This window comes from Neodiprion fabricii, chromosome 4, assembly GCF_021155785.1.
Source record: "Neodiprion fabricii isolate iyNeoFabr1 chromosome 4, iyNeoFabr1.1, whole genome shotgun sequence".
NCBI lineage: Eukaryota > Metazoa > Arthropoda > Insecta > Hymenoptera > Diprionidae > Neodiprion > Neodiprion fabricii.
The window spans coordinates 27,965,192-27,989,206 of record NC_060242.1 but is presented as its reverse complement, the minus strand read 5'-3'; the positions used below and the strand labels follow the sequence as shown (position 1 = coordinate 27,989,206).

At 44.7% G+C, this 24,015-nt stretch overlaps 1 protein-coding gene across 1 annotated transcript in view; it reads left to right on the top strand.

Annotated features, from left to right (window-relative positions):
• The window catches only part of LOC124179707 (roundabout homolog 2-like), a 213,806-nt gene that overhangs the window by 20,312 nt on the left and 169,479 nt on the right, over window positions 1-24,015 (top strand). The gene's annotated exons all lie outside the window — the stretch shown is intronic.

Genomic DNA, 24,015 nt, shown 5'->3' with positions numbered 1-24,015 from the left:
ATATTAACAATAATAATAATAGTAATAATAACAACAACAAAACCAACAAGAATAATAATAATAATTCCAAGGCAGCGTCGTCGACTGCAACCGAACGGCAAGAGAGCCGGTAGCCTCACTTCCGGGTAGGCTAGGCATTGTGCTTTGGTTTTTGGCTGCCCCAACGCGTTGGCGCGCAATTACGGTTACGCGCTCTACGAATCTATAGACTCCACGGAGCCCCGGCACATCTGTCGAGGTATCCTTCGCTCACGCCCTGCAATGCCAGGGAATGCTCAAGTATTCTCCGAGGTTCGGTTGAAGGCCGACTCTCGTTCATTGAAAGCACCCTTTCCGACGCGGTGCTCGCTGCGGCACCCGCCCACTTCCTAGGTCCCCTTGACGCTTAAATACTTAAGCATTAAAATAGTGTAATGGCCGCTTCCGGGCCCCGAGTATCAATGCTTCAATTCGCCCCTGCGTGCAGCTACAGCTATCGCTTCGGGAACCGCAGCCGCCACTGAATCCTTATTCTCCACTCCCAAGAGAATGAATTACGGGGATCAATCTCGATCGTAGCTTCGGACTTATTGCACTGGATTCGCGGCTCGGGTGACGTGCGAAAATTCATCTAATTTCTCGCGCAAACTAGGTAGGTACGTACATACGTCGCTGTAGGTATAGTCAAGGCGCTGTGGTGTCGGATTCGATTCGCCGATATTAGAAAGGCGCGTTCACGTTCGTATCGAGAAGATCAAAGGCTCGTTGCATCGATGTAAAAGAGCCGATCGGCGTATAATACCAATGCCGGTGATGCCGAAGCTGGGTGGCATAGACAAACCAACTTTGTGTGTCTCGGGTTCGATGCTCCGGTCACGTCAAAGCCTCGGAACGGATATACCGGATGGATGTGCAATCTACCTTGCTCGTCCCGTTTCCATCCGTCCGTCCGTCTACCCTACACGCGGCGAATATCGGCTGCATGCGCGTACGTACAAGCCGTATATTATATAGATCGTGGGCGAATGAAAGGTAACGCAAAAATTGATACTGCCGCGGTTCCGCGGAGCGAAAATACAGACCTGGGATTCTATTGAAAGTTTTTCCTCTCTATGCGCATTCACGGGATCGCGTGAAGTACGTAGGTACGTATCTTCCTACTTCTAGCCTCTAATGCACCGCTGCTGCATTTATGCGAACGTTGCGATGCAAGGGAAATTCTTCACCCTGCACTGCGGCTAGTGCAACGGTACAATAAAAATCGAGATTTGGTCACTCGGGAGTATTGGAAAATGTTTTTCTAGTCCATTCCTGGTATCCTTCTTGCTCGTACAAAACCTCTAACGGCGTTGCGAAACGTCTTTCCCCAGGATTTGCTCCAGGCTCTGATCGGTTTTTTTAGATATTATCATTACATTGCAGTCGTCGTTTGTCTGCAGCTACGTTGCCTTGATAATTAAGTATCTGTTATTTTATTTTGTTTCATCATCGGTCGTTTTTTATGCCCCTTAAATTACCGCACTCCTAACGCCTTTGTGTATAGTATATACCTATATTGTGCAATGTATATAGGTATGTACATACTTTGTATAGTGCGAATCATTTGATGCCCCGACAATGAAATGTGTACATATATACTTGCCAACGAGATTACGGCACAAACGAATTGAATTAAATGGTCAACAATATATACGGGCCGGTATCGCAGTCATCTGTGATGATAAACTCTTTCTTAAATCCGAACCCTGTTATACACGCTTTGTTCTCATTAGTCTATTCGTATGCCGTACAATTGGACGCAATGAGACGCTATCTGGAATAAGATCGATACCCAATCGAGCCTATCGAAGAAAATTTACCGAGCGTGCATTTCTTTCGATAACATTTGGCGCCTTGTTTTTTTCAAATCGAGCAATCAATTTTTTATCCTCCATTTCTATTTCATTTCATGGCTTGGAAACTCTTAGATATATAATTGAATACATGCGGGTGAAAGTCGTTAGTGACTGTATGCTGAAGTTTCTTTTTTCTTTCTGTTCCAGGTAAGGATATCAAATCTCGAAACAACAACGAAAAACTGATGATGAATCGTGAGTCAACGGATCAGTTGAAATGCTGTCGATGCCTATGTACGGAAATGTTTGGAAATACGCAGATCGCGTGTGTGGTTCTGAATAAATTTCACTATCAAAGCACAGGATAATACATGTATGATCGAAAACGAAGCGGCAAATCCATACGTGACGATCCTTTCCTATTTGCTGTTGAATCGTGAGCGCAAGTGCATTTACGGTATGGAAACGAGAAGCAATACCGGATAATGCACTTGAGCTTACGACGTGCCAGAGCTCAGACGTGGAGGAAGGCGGGCGTTTCTCTATTTTCTCGAGTATACTTTCCGCCGGTCGAATACCGAGCTGCAGGAAGAGCAAACAAGCGACGGGCAAATTTGCGGGTTACATAGCCCGGAGTAATTGTCACTGCTGCACTAATCTGGATTGCACTGTGCCGCTTACAGGACAGTAAATTTGGCGAGTGTAAACGGCGCGTCTGCGGAACGACGGGAAACCTACACGCTCGTACCTGCGGTACAAAAATTAAGGCAAATTAAAAGCACACAAAAAAGAAAAGCACACCGAAAGGACCGCTCGCGGAAATGTACGGAGTTCCTCTGACGCCACCTAGAAAAAAGTAGGTAAGCTTGCGACGCGGCTCTCTTTGTAAAACTGCGAGTACTGTAATTGCGCGAGGAACGATCAACCTACACAGAATGTAAGGGTAAGGTGCAGGTGTGGGTGGATAGGTAGGTGAAATTGCTAACAACGGTATGAGGTGGTACGCGTGTTACACTTGCGACAATGCTTGCATATGCACGGCGTATACGTCGTACGTACCTGTAATTTACCGCACGTTTTTACGATTCCACCAAGATTCGTCTCGCGTGCCTTTGCACAACAAGGCTTGCACGGCCAACCGAGGACGTTAATGTAATCCTGCCGGTCTAATTAATTACCGCTTATTTACGATTCACCGACCTTTCGCTCTTACTCGTCATAGTCATTACTATTTTCCTTCTCGCTCTCTGTTTTACCCTACGTTTTTCCGTTTTTCATTTACCTTTTTCTCCAACCTTCTCCTTCCCTTTGTACCCTTGTGTACTTCGCGTTGAGTAACAGAGCCGACGTGCGGACAGAACGTTCTCGCTTCTATACGGATCGTTGATTAACGCCGCGTGCACGCTGCACAGTCTACGTATCCAGCTAAAGAACTTCACACGCCGGTCGAGCCAGCTCGCTTTGATAACGGTTCCGGACAATTGGCCTTTAGAAGCGTGTAAAAATACCGTATAACGCGCTGCTGTAAAATGGAGGATAAAAAATAATAATAATATAAAATGAACGAGGGCGCCGAGTGTCTGCGTATCCTCCAGCTAGGAAGGAATGGACGAGCGATATATAAAGTACAAATTGACGTGAAGTATGAGAAGAAGGACACAGGTATGGCCGCGGGGAGAAGTGGAAACGCGGGCACGTTGTGCCGGCGGCTGGTCAAATGGGTGGCCATTCCAGTTGGATCAGTAAAGTTCGGCAATCAGGAAAGTTTGCGCCCTCGGTGGGTGTAAGTAATGGACCGATACACGTTAATGGTAGCCGCAGCCGGTCTTATGTGGCTAGGTTTCCTCGGCGGGGGTTCGGATCTCTCCACGGGGTGAAAGAGAAGAAAGTGAGGAATAGAAAGAGAAAAGAAAGGAATAAAAAACAACGTCGTAACGCGTTGTGTGAGGAAAAGAAAAAAAATTATACGCGTGGTAACCGCGTCGCGGGAAAAGAAAATGAGAAAGATGAAGAAGTGGAGGAAGAAGGTGAAACCGAGAGACTCGAAAGCGTCGAGTTGTTGACATTAAATCAAAAAGTTTCCTCGCTAGTCGGGAAAAATCACCCTGTCACGATGATACGGTGGAGGTGGCCCTGATTTACCTTCTTAATGCAAACACGAACCTCTCGATCCCGGTGGATCTCTTTTCGCTTCGCCCATTCTCTTTCCTGAGATCAAAGTAAGCTTTAATCAATCGTTAAACGTAACCGAATATGTCCCCGTCTTTTTTCCATCATCCGGAGTTTGACTACAGTTTAAGTTTTCGGGGTCACCGCGTTCGGGACTGAAAATTCTTTCCTACTTCGCCTCGCTTCTTCGACGAGACTCGCTGCACGCACCCCAAGAAAAGACGCCAGCTTCCCTCCGCTGCAGCGTCTTTAAGGGAGGGTTCGAACCCCGAAAGCACCTCGGCTCGCCGAGACCCTGCCAGTCCATGAGTCCCCTGGGAAGCTTGCGACAGAGTTTCTCAAATTTCAAAGACGCCCAGTGTCTCCATCTACCCTCCATCTCCGCACCGCGTACCTCGTACCTACCTTATGTATGCGTCTCGAATTTTCCACCCGGCTGGTTTCGACTGCCAGCTTTTCAGCGTTCATCCGATGGGAAAAAAGTTTCTTTTAAATCCAGTAATAAATTTTGTTTAAAGGCGGCGATCCGCCCTGCGAGCCTTGCTCTTACAGCTTCTCTGCATCATCCCCACTATCCGCAGCAGGCAAAAGTTTCTCCTCGCCTGGTGCAAACTTTGATCTGTCTAATGAAAGATCGGTCCCTCTTGGTCGGCCGTGATGTACGGATCCCGGGCAAGCTGCTCACTGCCCCTGCACGGGAGAGAAGAGAAGATGCTGCGATAGATTGTCAGGCTCGATGCTAACCCTCCTTCTTTTTCCCCGGTACATTTTCCAAATTGGACAGATCCTAGATCTCAGATTGATTTGTTCAGCGACTGATCCTGTTTTCGACTACCCGGCTCTTTCTGTGCAGTGCATGCGGCTTATAGGTATCTATGGTTTGAACGTACCTACCTTCCTACCTACCTACCTACTAAGCGAAGGTTCTCTCGAGATCGGTTCGGTTGATTTCGAACCACCCGCGAGCCATGCCGTTGTCTGTTTACCTTGCATTAAGAATCAGTCCGACTTCCGCCGAGAATCGCACGACGTCAGGCAGAGATGTTCTTTCAACTGTAATAAGATGAAAGATACTTTCGGAAAAATTGTTTTTCTCCCCCTTCAAGTTCACCCTATAGTGCTTACGTAGTTCAGGGTGGAATTCTTCCTGATCGTCGTGGCTTCGTGAATAAATCGATAACTCGATCCATAACGTGAAAATAGAACCAACCTGGATTTGTCTATTATTTCATTGCCACCCTGATGAAATCATCTGGTTTTAATACTACCGCAAACTAATTTCAAGAGCTATGGTAAGATCAATACATTTATTGATACAATGACAGATAATTTTTTCAACAATAACATTACGAATAGTCGATTCTGTTTTACACAAAGAAAAGTAATTATTATTGGAACAGTAGTGAGTTAAACATTGTTTGAAATTATTAGAGCTAGATATTGTTAAGTTAGTGTCAATTAACAGAGTATAATGTCGAAGGAGATGTTACATCGTTCAGTCTCAAGTACCTCCGACTTTCACCTGGAAAATTCTTCTTCCCTGTTACGATTGACGGTGGATAAATAAACAGTGTGATAGATCGTAGGATTCGGTGAAATCGGGTCGAACAGATAAACTGCTTTACAGTATGTGGATGCGATTCGACGACCGCGAGCCGAACACAAAAACGTCAATACGAGACTACACGGGGCGCGTTAGGCTATCGCATGGGGGAAAACTAAGCCTATGGGGATGGCGAAAAGCGGACTGGGAACCACTGTAATATCGTCGTCCCCCCCGCGCGAGAAGAAGTAAACGTCTTGGCTCGATATGGCTCGAAGAGAGAGCGAGAGAGCGAGAGAGGGACGGTGACTCGTCCCTTCTTCGAGGAGCACACCCTCACGAAACACCCTGGGAATCCCCTTTGCGCCCGCCCCCTCCCTCCTTAGTTTTCTCACTTTCTTCAGCCCGGTTCCCCGTTCGTTCCTTCGTTCATCGCCCCTTATCCCCCGACGACCCTCGGCTGGCTGTCCCAAGCGAATGCTGTAGCCTGCACAGAGCCTAGAAATTATTCGCACCTTCTTCTTCTTCTTCTTCTTCTGCTTCCCCTTCAGCTCTTCCGCTCTCCGTTTCTCGTCCCTCTCCCCGTCTGCATCTCGCCGACCAACCCCAAGAAATCAACCCCTATAAACGAGCCTTGAGACGCCCGCGGCTGAGGCAACTATTAATCTAAAGCTCAGAAGTGATCCTATTACTGCACTTTACCATTATGCTGAACTTTGGCCGTGGCACCCACGGACCAAACCAACCGCCTCGCCACCACCACCCTCTTAAAACCAATCTTTAGATGTATTTCCACTTTACGCGAACTTTCATCGAGCAACAAATCCACAATCTAGCGGCGGATTCGACTCGCATACGGGGGCGTTTGTCTTTTTTGCTCTCATGCAGTGTTCATTTTCTCGGAAATTCTAGAAATCTGATTAGAGGAACTCAACCATCTTGCAGAGTAGTTTCAACTATTTTAGATCACGGTTCTTTGAGCAGATGGTCAAACGATTTTCACCGATAAATTCATTAATTTCACCGGTGCATCTTTCCTCGAAGTAAGCTTTAATTGATTAGTTTTATTTTCCTGCATCCTCGGCTCCTCGACAGAAGGGCCAATTTATACTTTGGAGTACCCGGACTAGTTGGTAACTTGAAAGTTGAACGCTGCTGCTGACCGTCGGCATTTCCGAGAGTCCGATGTATCTATCTTGTTTGCGTAAAATATTGCTTCACCCAAAGCTGCTTGCGCCCGACACCCCGAGTCGTAAAAACCACTACGAAGGTACCGCATACCTACGTATCCGCCATGGGTCCGTCGGCTCAGTAGGTGTTCGAACAGCTGGCGGAGTTTCGAGCTGGTCATGAAAGAGACCCATTCATAGGCAACTTTCGGGCCTAGGCTTCACGTCGGGACGGGGAATCCTCCGAACAGCAGATACTTTTGTCAGAAGTTTCGGATCCGTATTGAAGCGATTTCTTCCATGGAGGAAGAAGAAGAAGAGAGGAGAAGCTGCGTTGAAAAGACAGAATTTAACTGTTGGAATTTGCTATTGCGTGAAGCGAATTTTCTCTCCTGATTCCCTATGGACAAGGAACAAAGATAGATGAGAGTGGTTGAACGGTTCAAAATTTCGCACAGGACTTTGGCGGGAAATTCAAATCGCCGTTACGTGCTTCTCTATCGTGATAATCGTGGTGATATTTGTTGGCTTATTTCCACGAGTCGTTTCGGGCTTATTTAAGGGTGCCCTCCGTTTAACCGTCGACTTCTACTCGCGATTAGTCCACGTCGAAATCAATGCCTCGTGATTGCCGGACTCGCACGGACAGTCCGAATGCCGTGTAGGCATAGCCGCCAGGTAGGTGGCAGCTACTCGGATAATACGCCGCCACTTACCGCCTTCCCTCTAGAATGCTCTTCGTTACTATACCGAGAGAGGATGAAGCCTTCGTTATCGAAGATTAATAGATGGGCGAAGCTACTGAAATACTTTGATTATAAAAACTCTTATTGCTCGTCAGTGCAACAATCAAGCTGCAATGTGCTGCTGCATTCAACTTTCAACTTCACACTTTGTACATATGAATACTTAATTTTTCCTCCAGTCTGCGGCTGCTGCTGAGGCTTCGATTCTTTTTACTTTCTTGTCTTGTATTTTATTTCAGTACCAAATTTAACTTCATTTATTCACAGTATCTGTAGGTACGCGTAATTTTGTACAAAAGAATTACGGGTAGGTATACACAGTAGGCGGTTGTTGAAAAATTCTTTACAATTCCACATGCCAATCTGTAAAGTCTTGATGAATTATTCAGCATACCAACTTTTTTTTTTTTCTTTGTTTTCTTCTCTGTACAACAAATTGCCGCTGATGAACCACTATTCTTCCACCAGTTTTACAACGCTAAGATCTGCCTATCCATCACTTCGAATAGTGATTTGAAATTCACGCATAAACACGAAATTCTGGTTACAGTTTTCGGTACAACTTTCTCTGCAAAGGTTATCAAAATTTGACCAGCTGTTGACCGAAAATCTTACGTATAACTCTGCGCACGTATAGTAACGATAAAGTATGGATCGCGATGAGGTAAAAATTGAGAGAGCGAACGTGCATCGATGCCAGACAAAGAGGCCGAGGGTTTTTCTCTTTTTCTTTTCTTTTCTTTTCGTTTCAAGATATCCGCCCCGCGACGATGACGTCGAGGCGACCGTGGAGAGACGGCCGGGTGTCCCTCTTACCTTACCCCGGTTCACGTTCGACCTCGTCATAACTTGGTATGAATATAAATATATGTAAATGTACGAGCACCTTTTTCTCCGTCGTATTATTCCAATATAACGAAGTCTCGGGGCCCTTAATTGGATGTTTCGTTTTTAATACCGACGCGCGCCCTCGCGAAGAGGGCAAAAACCGAATGGCGTATACATGCGCAACATGTCAAGCAAACCTGAACGCTTGGACGGATCGTGAAATAGTTTACACACGCTAACTCGAAGACGAGTTTCGTAATTCCATGCGAAGCGGACGATTTATCCTTTACTTTTCGCGTGAATTTTATATCCCTTCGATCGGAAGTTCCCGCTTCTTATACTATATTTCATTGTATCTTGTTATTTATCCGTATTTTTTCTTTTTTTTTTCTCCAATTATCCTACGTCTCCTTAGACATCGTCGTTTAATTACTCCGATACCGCGACAACGTCGATGCATCGATGTATCGGTTCCACTGATTTCGCTCGCAAGGGGTTTGACAGGCAATTCCTGCCATCGAGATTTCCAACTTGTATCGCTTCTCGGCTACGGCTGAACTACTTGTGCCAGTGTTAATGGCTAAAGACTGTCAATTAATAAACGCGAGCTTTTGCTCGGACCACCGTAGTGCTTGGCCAAGACTGTGTAAAAAAATGTCCAATCTACGATCCTGCGAGGTAAAGATATCTCTCTTCTTTAAGCTGACAAACATTTTTTTCACCCGTTGTACAAACTTCCGGGATAATTACAGACCGCGGTCTTCGCAAACTACGCCGTCAAAGTCCCGAGAGTAAAGTAACTCGCGAATCGCTTGTATAATATGTCGCCGAGTCATTCGGGATCTGCACGCTTTGGAATGCGACGAGGAAATGAAAAAAAATCAACTCGAGACGAATGGAAATTGACGATAACTTTCACTGGGCGTGGATGAAATCTAAGGATTTTTCGAACCCTTTAACAGCACGAAACACGACGATAAAATCGAGGAATAAATGGTCAACTCTTCGAGTCGAGTGTTGGAAAAGTTTCTACGCTAGCATGGAAGCGACGGTCTTTGCACCGAAGCTTCGTTCCTTCTAACGACGACCTGCACAAAGACTCCTCTTATACTCGGTTGTTTGACACAGACCTCTCTGTGTGACCTCATCGAAGACTCCGAACGTGCTCGTGGCCACAGGAGTCAATCTCACCGCGTCTCGCGACGCCTTTCGGACCGTTATTAGTAATTTTCTGCAGTATAATTCAAAGATGACTAAGTTTTCTCTTACGTTTGAATATTGAATGAAAGGAATAAGGTAGCTATTCCAAATTTGTCAAAAATTGTCACATTGGAAAACTTGCAATACGACGATGATAACCATTGAAGCTATTTTACATGAATGATAATTTATCCAGATCAGTGCCTTTGGAAATAGCCTAAATATATGTTCCATTGAGTAACGATACTTCCAAAACCCGACGACCTCCACCCTTATCAAGTTATATCCTACTTAACGTGCTAGTTTTTTTCCGCGTCCGCTACTCGCACTCAACTTCGAAGCATTAGTGCTCATCTCATTATATGCCTGCGGTTTGTCCTACTGCAGGTATTTCAATAGCGATTTACTCTCTCGAGTCGTTACTTGCACCGGGTGATCGTGCAACTCCTCGAGAAGTACCTTCGCAAAGAATATTTAACTATAAATCAGAAATATTATCTTAAATTCGTTGAATAATCTTGAGTAGCGTTGAACAGGCGGTGTAGTGAAGCACGTAGAAACCAACGAAGTTTGCAAACTTCCTTCGACGTTCCGTTAACTCGCGGTAGAATCTAACAGTATACGTAGAAAAAAAAAAATAGAAAGAGGAATAAACGAACTTCCGATCAAGCCCTCGACGTATCTGTACGTCTGCCTCCATTAACATACCTCCGTGTCGTGTCGTTTGTCCGGTGAATGTACACCGTTGACAGATTAAAATCCTTTCACTGTTTCTATTTATGATTAATGATACCCGCAGCGGCGCTCGCTCTTCGCTCGACTCTCTCGACGCTACGCCGCTCTTTATCCTTAAATTTATTTATTCAAAAGACGGAAATGGCACCGATGTAGCTACTGCGACTACAGCTCGAATCATCGGCAAATAGGCTGTCGCTGTTTTTTCCTGCGACTGTACGCACTTCCGTATCCGCCCTACTGTGCTCTTCACGGCGCAGGGGATGCCGGGTTGCAGGCAGGGTAGCGTGCGTGCCGCGCTATATACCCCATGCTGCTCGACGAGCGAGACACCGGTGAAAGCTCTCGTCGAGGCGTCGCATAAGTAATGCAAGCCATAATTACCGACTTCATTCAGTCGAGCTTTTCGAATTTAACGAGTTTTTTTTTGTTATACTTTTGCTTTCCTTTTCATCCCATCCCCCCAACATCTCGCTCTCGCACTTTGCGTACGTTGATCCGCGCTTAGGCTACGCGACACTTGAACAAATGAGAGAATCCGTTATTCGCTGGCGTCTCGACGCCGCGACGTCGGGACGCTAGTAGCTGCGCCATCGATTTGCTTCTAACCTCACGCGCCAATGAGTTGGAAATTAGCTACGTAGTTTCGACAGGTGGTTAACTTGTTCGTTCGAAGATCACCAGATTGCAAACTACGTTCGCGTACAGTTTGTTATTCGAGTGGTGAATTTCTTTTTATTTAAACTATTTCTTCATTCGTCAACGTTTCGCATAACAGGATTGCATATTCTTATCCTGTTGCGAGCTTCAACGTAATTTTTAAAAACAATGGAAATAATTTCAAACGCAAAAGACTCTAAAGGATCTAAAATCTCCAACCAGAATTTAACCCAGTCAAACCCAACTTATTACATTTCAAAAGTATGAATACCCGTTAAAAGCGTTGTTAGCATGCCGTTGGAACAGGTAGAGCGAATTTTGAATAATGAGGTATAACGTTTGAATCTCGTTCGACAAATAAAAAGACCGTCATTATACGTTGAGTAGAAATTGAGTACCTAGACCAGAGAAATCTTATCTACGATCAAAGGATTTGACGGAGGCGACAAAGGGTAAAAAATTCTTTCTTTTTTCTTCTTCTTTTTACATCTTCTTGCACGCTCGAAATTTCTTAAACCCATTAAGATCTTGGCTACGTGTAAAAAGTTTTCATTCCGGCGGAATGCATTATTCATTATACTTCAGCAGCGTCGATTATACGCGGCGGGTAAATGTACATCCGACAAGTCGTTAGCTTTCACGTGTATAATTTGTATAGAAACACGTACCTTATACCCTATACCTAATACCTAATACCTGATACTTAATACCTAGAACATACCTACTTTATACACCCCGTACCCTTCACGGAGACTTAATTTCGCCGGTTTCTTCCTTCGTTCGTTTATTCCCCGGATGAAAGAATTTTTTGATAATATTTTCCTAGCCGACATTTTTCAGAGCTTGCACGAAATCCCGAGACACGACGGTGTCTTTCTTCTTCACGCTTCGCGCTCGTTATTCGCTGGTAGGACATATTATATGCATGATCTCAAGACTCGGTGTAACAAGCCATGCACACGCTCTCGAACGTCACGCGTCTTTTATACCAGCTTCTCCGAGCCCTGCAAGGTGAGGACGACGCTGCGCATCCGGTACATCACGTCTTGCTCGTGGGTGAAACCAGCGTTTTTTGCACCCATCGTTAATGCCATTTCTTTACGGTTAAACGTTGATGCTTCCGATGCTTTCGATGCGATGCTGCCGCAAGGCAGCTATTTCGCGTCTTCTTCGCCGCATGCGCTGCATCCCGTGTATTTTAACAGCTCGAGCGAAACTAGTCCGCGCTTTGAAACGTGAAGACAGCTCGACGGGCAAGCAATTTAAGCCGACCTCTTGCGAACGAAAAATTGAATTTCTCGAAACGGATCGCTTTTATGTGTATATGTGAGATGAGCAAGAAGCGAGAAGCGAGAAGATTCTTTTTTTTCGATCATTCGTGCACTCTCCATCGTCGAAGAATCTCCAGCGCACGAATTTCATACCTCGCAAAATGTCACGCTGCAAATTATTATAGACCGTACAACGCTCTCCTCGGGACGAAAGATTACAGTCGCAATATTCCCGCCGCATCTGGGTAACCGTTTCTCCGGCATGCATTTCATAGATTATACTGCGGTTGTAATTAACCACCGATACACATACTGGCACAGGTTGTACGTACGATTCGCCTCCGTACTGGCAGCAGGCCGCATTCCCTCCGTATAAGGACTCCTGGCAGGTAGGAATATGCATTTTTTTCCTAGCTTTCCTACGAGCGTATGATCACGGCTTGGGAAATAATCCGCGAGTAAATTCACGATTTCCATTGTTAGTTTGCACAGCGCTTTGCTACTGCAGCTATTGCTGCTGCTGCTGCTGCTGCTGCTGCAGATTGGCACATGTTTGCGTTAGAACCACGACCCGGGGTACCGCTGATGCTGGTTTTTTTTTCACACGCTTTCATACCATATTTGCACAATTTCTTCAATAGTTTTGCACAGGAACCCGCGTTTTTCGCCTGCACGTACTGCCGTGTGTTCGTATCTTGAATTATATAGTTGTACGTAACAGATCAATCTCGCGGTATAACATGAATGCACACTGCGCAGTATCTTCGGTTGCTTTTCTGGATTACGCATTGCCCGTATGCAAGTGTTCATCCTAGCATGCCACAGTACATCGCGTTTCAAAAATTCTAAAGCGAAGCCCTAAATTCTCGCATTTTTCGAGAGAAAACATTTCCCAATCGACTGTATGTACATCGGAAATGTTCAACTCTTACGAAATTGTCAAGGCAGAGATAGATTTTTCGACCAATTGCCATCGCGAGAGAAAAAAACTAATCGAAATACGATCATTATACTCTGAGTTATGATCAAAATTCGGGCTGGATTCTACTGTTCTCGGTATGGCAAGTCTACGTCCTGAAATATTAGTCGTGGCGTGCGAGGGTTAAGAAGATCGAACGAAAATGATCTGAACTAAAACATGAACATCGGATACAAAAAACAGACAAGCCAAAGGAGACATTTAACGAAATTTTTTTACAGTAAAAATCTTCAAGAATAAAGAAAAACAAAACGTAATGTTGTTCCTCGTGTCACGTTTTTCGTAAATCGTGACGGGAAAATCAGCGATAAGTTTATTGCGATAACTTGGGTGAAAAATGAATTCGCGTGAGTGTGGAATATCCTGATATCCGCATATTATTATGCTATACGAGTCCTAAATATGGAGCAAAAATCCACGGCGAAAGGTCTGCGGGACGGAAGAACGAGTAGGTTGGAAAAAGAAGCGATAAGTCAAGCAACGAGAGTGAGTGTACAGGAGAAGTTTGGCTATAGGATCTCGCAGCGGGGGGGATGGCGTGGCAGATCGTCGTAGGCGACTTTAAGGGAGGAGTCGAGGGGGTGAAGGGACCGACTGCACAGGTGTAGGTGTGCGCCTAATAATATCCGTGCAGGATAGGTTGAGCTGCGTGGGTGCGAAGTGGGGTACCTTATACGTGTCCCGTACGCCGAGGGTCCGTGCTTGGCAATAAAAATGCAAAATATATGACAGGGGTGCTAACAACACCGGTGCCAGGCACGCATGCCCTCTTTATACGTACAAAAGTCGGGGATGAAGGCCGGAAGAAACTACACCCCGCACTGCCGAACGAAGATAAGTTGGCGTAGAAACGAGCGCGCGCACCTTCTCCAACAACCCTGAGTACCTACGTCCACGATAAAGCCCGCTCGCGATTACGTGAAATACCGTTTCGTATCACGGACTAACAATGGGATTCTCGATGGAAATTACTTTTTAATATCTGGTCAACCCGACAACGCACCGACACCGTACGAAAACTAGGTGTGGTACTGTGTGGATACGTTGTAATATTGTTTCAATTTAACGCTGCCTGATGTCGATTTTTCCAATCGACCATGAAAATTGGTACGGTAGTACACGTGGACCAATCATGGTCAATTTTAAATTCCATTCAATCATTTTTCAGAGTGTGCACCGTACTTTGCGTATCTGGCAAATGAAGAGGTGGGAGCACAAGTCGCGAGGAATCGTTCCAGTGTCAGTGTTTCTGAACAATGTAATTGAAGCGGTCCAATATGGAAATAAATTTATGGAACTGACTGGTCATTCTTCTTTCAATTTTTCACGGAACGCCCAACAGAATTAAAAAATCAATGATTATATCAGGGAAAAATTTATTCAGAATCGTTCGAAACGTATTGATCACTAATTCACGTACCAGCTAATCAGTCTAATCGTGAACTATTTCAATAATTGTTTGTGAAATTTTCAGACAAGTTTGCTTGAAGTTAATGTATACATCGGCGAAATGAGAAAGTCTCTTGTTTGCTTCTCTAAAGTATGGATACGCTTGATTCTGATTCTGATCGCTGATTTTTCTCCTCAAGACAGCAAGTAATAACGGCCAGGGAATAAATAAGTCGGAAACGTGTGCGAAGCACTCGATAGTTGGGGTGGCATGCCGTAGCTCTCGGTGAACAAACTAAACTGCAAAGGAGACAAATTAAATGGTCACGTGACCGTACAGATGGTACTCGGCTCGCAAGGGTGTCGTACGGCTTATGAATGAGACACGTGCTGATTGTGAGCCACGAAGATAGCGACGCGGTAACAACCAACGTGGGCGATACGCGTCTATTGAAGCGACCATCGGCTAAAAAACTTCAAAGGGATATTTGGAGGCGGTTATATTCTTGTTCGTTTTTCAATCAGTTCGCTCGAAATTAAAATCTCCTCGAGTCGCGCAGGCGGCGCGTGGGCGCTGTGCTAGGCATATCGGGCGTTAGTTTATTCCACTGTATACCTAATCACTTGTTAGATGCGTAACGCATGCACACGCTTCACAAGTGCCGCGAGCTTTACGAACTGTACTGATTGAGCCAGCTTCTCTATTCCAGTCGAACAGACCGATCTGAAGGCCTTATTTCAGGTCTTCCGAAAGGCAAAAGCTGCCTTCATTAATTGACGTTGATCAATGTGGATAAAGATGCGATTGTAATCGACGGATTTCGGCCGAATTACAGATCGACAAGGACTCGAGCTTCGATTCGACGTCGTGGTTTCAAGAATCGTAGAGAAACGGAACAGAGTAAACCAAGCGATTTACTTGCGGAACGAGTCTCGAATTCGCCATAGGTATACGGATATATTTATTATTATACATATAATACTCGGATGATATGCGGAGAGTTTCTAATTCATCATAATTACAACGTCGACCGGTGAATCCTCAACGGTGTTTTGAGTCATCGCCTTGTAATTACAGGTGTGATGATACGTTGCATAATTTTCGTTCGTATATATATATATATATATATATATATATATATGTGTATGTGTAATATAATAACGCCGCTGCAAGCTTATGCAGTGTACCCCACCTATCCGGGTTAATCGTTGCCGCTAATAGCATACCGCGTGAAGAGTGTATATATAAATATAATTTCCATTCCGCAGCAAGGAAGACTACACAGTTCATATTACCCGGAATCTTGCGGTGGTGAGATAATTGTGCAGACTTATTTTTCCATTTCGGTTCTTGCGTGCATCCATGCAGTTTAATACCAAAATTGCGTTTCACTTTGCGGAGGAGTTGATTCGCCGGAAAAGGAATCTTTTCGCAACCTCGTAATTCGCTTCAACGCATCTATGCGAAATTCTCGCGTTACCTTCGTAATCGTAAGCCAACCGTAACAGCTTGTTTTCGTACGTAATCGTGAATACGCGCCACTCGAGAGTCGAAACCTCTTAGAACGAAAACCCGAACAACAGGAAGCTCCGAGCATGCCTGGGGTATTAGCATTTTTCTGTTTATGTCTTGTTTCTGACAGCACGCGCGTGAAGTCGTGAGCTAGAAGACGAGAGGCGAGAGGCGAGGAGCTCGGAGACGATATACCGGCGTGGAAGAAGCACGGGCCAAACCCTGGAGGCACGCGGGCATCACGTAGGTGTAAACCTGCCTCCACTTTACCATTTCTCTCCCACAGGTAAAAACCTGAATACTTTTAACCTAGACGCCTGCCTGACTGCCTGCAGTGGAGAAAACAACGAGCACTCGTATGTAAATAATACCTTACGCTCCTCCAACTCCTTCTTCTTCTTCGTCTTCTTCTTCATGCCTTGCTTCAAAAATCACGAAGGTGTCGCGAGGAAACTTGATCAATTCAGCAATTCCCGGCTCAGTCTGAGCAGACACTCGCAGATGAGTCGGCAAACCGATGGGGGTCAGTCTTCGATAAGTATCGACATATCTGAGAGGTTAATTAAAAAACCGGTTTCACATTTACAATTTGGAGTGTATGCGCGCGTGCGCGTACAATTGTCGTGTCGGAAAAAAGTTTGAAAGCTTGGGAAAACTTGGGACATTTTATTAGATATGTCCGACAAGCGTATAGTGATTGAAAATTGTTCTTCACTAATTTGGAAAATGAATTTTTATTCTGGAGAGATGAAAAATCACAATTACCTGTAACTCTTCGATCCGGGACCTTGGTCCCAATTTTCTCGCTCGTTGCACGTAACCTTGTCTCTATTACTGGCAAGTCGTTGATAATTCATCGATTGTGAAGCAAAGAATAACCAATGACCGAACACAATGAAACAATGAAAGTAAATTCGATATAAACTGTACAGGTATGCATGAAAAGTTAACATGGCGCGCCTTTTCAAGCAAAGATATTCATTGGGTCTGAGAACGGGTTGGACCACACTCTTCTCATTACGCTGTCGACCATGGCATTGTTCGCATCAGTACCTGTGAGACAGAGTTAAGCTGATATACCGTCTGCAGGCTCCATACATAAATATTATAATTATACAGGTACGCAAGTAGTTGCGAGAGGGGGAAAGGGAAAAAACTAATTAAAACTCAACCCTTCTTCCAGCAAACAAAAGCACTCGGCGTACGCACAAAATCCGCGCTGTGTAGGCGCGAGCATGCCATGACGATAATAACAACAACAACAATAATAATAACAACAACACCGATATAAAGAAACTGGTATCCCTAGGCGGGTGTATCGGTATCGGGGTTTAAGCGACAGCCAATCTATTACGCGGTTGTTAGATTGTCAGAGCAAGGTCTCCGTGATGCAGCCCGCGGTAGGTAGACATATGTGTGTACATACACGCATAATATTTAGCCTCCATTACAGGGTGAAGTAACAGTTGATTGGCGTGCTATTCAGTAACAACTCGCTCACTCGCGTCACGTCGGTCTGACAAAGCTCCCGCGTTGTGACGCGTAATTACCACCAAGTAAGAAGCCTCGGATCGGGCCCTTTTTTTCTAGCAATGGCTGTCGGCCACTTGCGGAAACTAACAAACCCCAGCCTGCAGGTTTCGTTTCAATATTTTTAAAGGGGGAAAAGAAACACGCGCGAGTTCCTCCTGCCACAAGGCAACTCCCGGGGCGTGTAAAAGTTTTCTTGTAATTTTTTGCTGAGGATCATTCCTCGAGTATACAGAGAGAACCATCGCCAGTCATCGCGTACCAAGAATGGCCTTACGTGTTACCTACATCAAACTCCGTGAAGATTTTTTGAAAACAATATCAAAAATGAATGGCTTAATCAAAAAATGACGCATCGAGTTTTCGCTATCTGCATATATTATACGTTTACTCACTTACCACTCGTCCGCGTTATTATTATAATATCCGCCGCTGATGGAACGACAGTGCACTTAAGACGTATCGCTTACTCTCTCGAAAAATATATAAAGTGTATGTACACCCGTGTATATATATATAACGTAAATATATATATATAACGTATATATCTGGGAAGTGGTACTGTTCCACTGCATCAACGGTTCGTCGTCGCAAGTACCGTGGCTGCCCCTACGAGGTGTAGGTATCGGTTTCTCGTTTCAAGTCTGAAACTCAAGACGAGAGAATGCCGCTTCCAGCTCGACGGCTTCCGAAAGTAAGATGCCAAAAATATACCCGTACCTATCGTTGGAAAACTGGAGGACATTCTATGGAGTAGATTCGATACAGTCATGAACGGTTCTCGCTTTGTCAGTTCTTTATTTTCACGCCCTGTTGCAAGATCCCCGATTCGTTTGCTCAATTCTCCTAATAATTCTAATTTCTCTCCTCTCATGCATTGCAGTTAATAAGCGATCCGGGGTTTGAAAAATTTTCGTGGCTCATCGGCTTTGGTAGAATATCGCATTATTCCCGTCTCCGCTTTTACCAATACACCTAATATAATAAATCATTGTTCTCGACGAGGAAAAGGCCGCGTGATTATCGGAGAAGCTACAGCAGATATACACTTTCACAGATCTATCTGTGTATGGTGGTATCGATACCTATATACCGCATATATACGCGATTAAATTTATTTTCCGTATCATTAATTTTACTTTTCGAGTTAACCCCAATCTCCGATCCCTTTCTCAAGGAGGCTTTATGTTATCTGCCTTGCCTCTTCCGTGCTGCGCGAGCAGATCGGTGGAGGGACCAACCCCCAGCCTCCAACCAGCCCTCATTAAGACACTTTAGGGATTCTTGAGTGGAACTCTGCCGCCTCTCGGAGAACACAGACCTGCAGGGTGAGAGTTTCTTAGGCATAGTTGTTGAGGCTGACTGGGTGCAGTGAAAACGTTCGCGTCGTTATTAATCATCGACAATGCAGGGGAGAGAAGCCGTGGATATCTTTTCACTTCGAAAAGGATTTCACGTCCCGTTCGATTTTTCGGGAGGACCGAAGGGCGAGATAAAAGCGGATCAAATTCTTTGACAAAATTACGTTCTCTTTTCCCAATGTTGTTTCAGTGCTTCAGACCTCCAATTTTCACCGAACGCATAAGCGCAGCTTGCCGCGTGGTTTTCAAACCGTTCAACTTGTCACAAGATACACCGTACGTACATATATGTGAATGCAGACCGATATACGTCGCTTCGTATATAAATCGCGTGATCCGTACAAAGCGACGAGACGTCGGGACGACGCGACGGCAACGCCGGAATTCACGCATTCCTTCACATTTCATCATACGGATAATCCTCCGTCGTTGGAAGGATTTTTACCCAACTTTATACCCAATGGAAAACAACAAGGAGAGAAAAGTCGAGGAAAAACGACGACGGTTTATCACGAATGAGACGATCTTCTCTCATCGTACTCGGGAAATCCTGTACGGGCAATTGGAATTTGAATTTCCATCTACGCCAAGGACTCATTTGTCATTTCAATTTCTCTCAAGATATAGCGCAATTGCAACTATACCGCATCATCGTGTTGCATAATATTCCATGGGGTTACCATAGGGGTGTTTTATTAAAAAAAAAACAATCACTCTGTCATGAATTTTTTTTATTCCTTCAAACGTTTGGAGTAAATTTTTTTCGCATTTTTCCCCTTTTTTTTTGCCAATATAACTTGTTTGACGTGAATGCGATCGTTTTTCATGACAAGAAAAACAAAATAACAAACTATATTAATTGTAGACGAATGGTAGACTTGAGCGAAAATTCTCGTACTTTGTAGCTGAGAAAATCAATGTTACAACGAGAGTTTCCGCGTTTTCGTAGATTTCTGAATGTATAATTAACCCTGAAAGGTAACTTGAACTGCGAACGAAAGATCAAGCTCGTAATTGACATGTAAATCTAAAGGAAACCCCCAAAGAACCAGGCAGAAGAAACCAAGAAGTTGGAAGCGGTACCATGAAGTTCTAAGTTATACCTAACTGAAGCTTCAGCTCCAAGATTCCATGAGCCAGCCTGCTAATTGGGTGAACAGTGAGAACGAATTCGTAACAGGTAATAATTAAAATTTAAGGTTGAACGAGAGGCGTTCCTTTTCTTCGAAAATTCCGCACAATCTATAGAATGAATGTGGCTTCTGTGCGGAGTGCGATGAATTATATGAAATGAAAAACAAAAGTAGTAAAAAGAAGGAAAAAAAAACTTTCCGAGCAAGGATAAGATTAACTTGAGATCGAATCACCGCACCTCGATCCCGCGTCTCCAAACAGAACAGAATACACGCGGCTGTATTCTTCTCTTCGCGACTCTTCGCGAATACCCATAAAGACGTGATTCACGTCCCGTTTGAGACACCGAAGGTTCTCTCGGAGAAGTGGCGCGGGACCAAACGGTAGGGAATCGGCTGGCGAACCTGGGCGGCGCAGTAATCAGCTACAACGTCGATGACCACAGGTTGCGTGGGATGCCGTTTGCCCGGTACTTGCGCAAGCCAGCGCATTAGCCTTTGCAAGCCTGCCGGTTTCGTTTGAACGTGAAATCGGTGTCTTTGAAGCCTCGCGACAAACGCGCACTGTGTATTCCAAACCGGATGTAAACGGCACCGCACGGTTGAGTCAATATTTTAATGATCCGGTTTTATGGCCCGGAAAATGTCTCGGATAATGGGTTATTAATAAGGGATTGAGCGGTCGTCTCTGGATCCTCAGGCTTGGAGAATCGATCGGGACTGACGAGGAAGGAACTCGAGATTTACCACGCCGATTTTCTTCGTTCTTTGACAAGTTGTGTACTTTTTTTACGTGCCAACTTGACCGTTTACGGCATACAAATCACCGATAAATCTTACCTCGAGATGCGATTTATGCTTGGGGTTTCTCTGTAATGACGTCAAATCTTTTTATCAGGCCAATCGGAGTTTATTCACTGAATTTCGACTTCCAACCTCGTCCAACTTGGGATAAACTGACCCCGCGCTTCGGTTTTGCCCACACCATCATCATCATCATCTTCGTCGTCGTCGTCGAATAGCTGCCCCATACACATCTGGGTTACGGAGATAATACTCTGTTATTTAATGGTGTTTAGATTGATCGCTATCTGCCACTGACATCTTGAGAACTGAAGTGCGGAACGAAATTGTTAGCTTGGGACCTTCCGCCGTGTCCCGGTTACCTGTGGGACTTGCGCCTGGAGATTAAGTCCAGCTTGGATGCAAAGGGAGACAAACGACTGTCTTAATTGTCATGTCGAGCGATCGGAGCAACGAACCCCTTTTAAATCATAATAATTGAGACGGGCACGGTTCGGAAAAGCTCTTCCTCTGGGTCCGGATCGTCCCTTGGGAACACCGATCGCATCGATTCTCGACGGTTTCTCAGTCCTTGGTGCAGGGCATCTAACAATCAGCTGCATCGCCTCAAACGCCTCGGGGCGATGAGACAATAAATATTATGAGAGAACAAGCCGCAACGTTTACCAAGTGCTCCATAAATATTTTTATCCAGTTTCAATCCTGATTTTATCTATTGACTCGTAAGATATACGACGATGCCTGGCTCGAACGCTCTACTTTTATACCCGTATTAAACTTCATATTCTCTTTTCTCTTTGTTCCAGGTAAGAATACGTATTCGATCTCGGATGATCCCAAAGTCACGCAGCTTCTTACAATTCATCCTAATTCGTAAGTTGTACGGTCATTTTCATGCGGTATAAAATTTTACAACATATGATTTCTTGTACAGTTTACACTTAATCGTGTAACGTACTCGTATTTAATTCTAAATTCAACGTAGAGTCAGTTCCGATCTCACGTCGAGTTTATAAATCAATGTTATGTACAGGTTGAAAATTTTGGTACAAATAATATTACGCGACTTGTTTCGTCGTCGCTTTTGTATCTTCCTCGAGATTCCAGGAGGAAGTTTAATATCGGAACGAAGTAGGATAGGCGAGGGCTTAAGCGGCTGGCAATGTAAAGCCAAAATGAAATACGTAAGGATCGTGCCCTGTCTCATATCTCGGAATAACGCCTGGTTTAGTTCGGAGATGAAACAATTTTGCGTTGCATTTGGTGCATAATAAAAGAATAAACGATTGTCGGCGAGTGCAGGAAAAGCGCTTGCAAATTACGAGACGCGATCTTGCTGCAGGTTGTTACTCGCGGAGGGATAGACTTGGAATGCAAAAGCTACAGTGTTGCGCGAGCGACGGGAATGAAAGGGAGAAAGTAAAGGAAAGAGAGAGAGAGAAAGAGGGGAGGGGGGGAAAGCTTACCTAAAGAAAATTAAACTTTTGGTAACTTTTTAAAACTGGGGTGGAAGTGCAATTTTCTCCAACAACTTTTCAAATTGCTGGGAATAACTTTTACTTGATTATTTTCACGAAATATTCTATAGTCGTGTATAATGTAGTATACGTAAGTATATACGTTTATGTATACATATTATCTTGTTGTTATATTTACCTTGTAACGCGAAATGACGCCTATTCTTTCCTCCTTATTATACGTGCTTGGCTGAAAGAAGCTTACCGCATGTCACAATTTTGATTCCTCGAGTCTCTTTCGTTTCGGTATGAAGAAAAAAGCAATAAACTATAGTTGAAATAATTTTTCTTTTTTTCTTTTACTCTTATCAAACACAGCAAAGTTTGATGAAACTTTGACTCAAACACAAACATAATCCAATCATACGGTAGAGAGAGAGAGAAAAAATTCTTTGGTTAACGGTTGTTTTTCACGTTTCCGAATGAAAAATATGCTCAGGTTCGCATTGTAACACAGAGGAAGAATCGAGGCGATGTTGGGATGAAATTTTTGCATCAAAATTGATCTCAAGTATTTTCCCGATACGCGTTAGGTATTCGAAGCCGGACCATTGTCTCGGTTGGGGTAAAAACAAGGCGTGCGCGGAGAGTTTTTTTTTCCCTAGACTGACTCGCGATGCCCGGAGGGGATGGCGCCGGGAAATTCCCAAGGTAATTACTCGACGCGACAGAAATACCTCCGGAAGTTTATTAGGGTAAAACATCTCAATCATCCACAGGTTAAAGTTTATTAATTTCGACTCGAGAGTCCCTCACAAGTGGTTCCAATTTCGTCTATAAAACGGGGAAGCGGGACCGTCTACCGGCCAGAGGAGGCCAAAACCCTCGCATAATGCAGCTTTGCTCCCTTCGACTCCCTAGCCGCAAGTCCTTCTGCTATACTAAGTCGATTGCCAGTGGATGGGCGCAATTTCTCCACCCCCGTGGGTAATGATTTTCGAGATTCTAATCTCCTCGCTGGAGGGACACGGTGCCTTCGAACTTTCTCTCTATCTCTCTCTATATTTTTCTGCCTCGAGTACCCTGCAGGGCCTGAACCCTACGGAGAATACGGAGACCTGCCGGCCACGCCCTGCAGTTTTCATTAGAGCACCGCTGATGGAAGCGCGGGGATCTTGAAGAAAGACGGTAGCGATGAAGCGAAGGGAGTCTGCAGAAGAAGAGGGCGGCCTGTACACCCTTCTTGTTACGTTTATCAGGGAGATAAGAAGTCGCCTACTCCCTTCCGCCACTCTCGGCAGCCTTTTCGCCCTCGCTTCGACGGTGGAGTGGGGAGAGGGGGCGAGGAAAGCTTCTTGGGGGAAAGAAACGTGTTTTTCAGATATCGAAAGAATCCTCCCTTCTAATGAAGGCATTCCGCTGCTTAGGTATCGGGCGAAAAGGTGCAACAGCAGGGATGGATACTTAAGAAGTTCGGGCACCCTTTCAGAGTGGAACGTTTTTGAAAATTTATTACATCCCCAGAGAGAAAGGCGTCTGTTTTCCTACCGCACCGTGATTCTAGAGTGCATATCCGAGTCATCTGCGAGAAGGAATGTTTCCCTCTTCTTTCTTGTCGCTTCATTTTTCTCCATCTTATTTTTCTTCCTTCTCTTTTTCTTCGTCTTCCTCGTTCCCCTCGGGCCACCTTCCGGCAATATGTCAATTACAGATC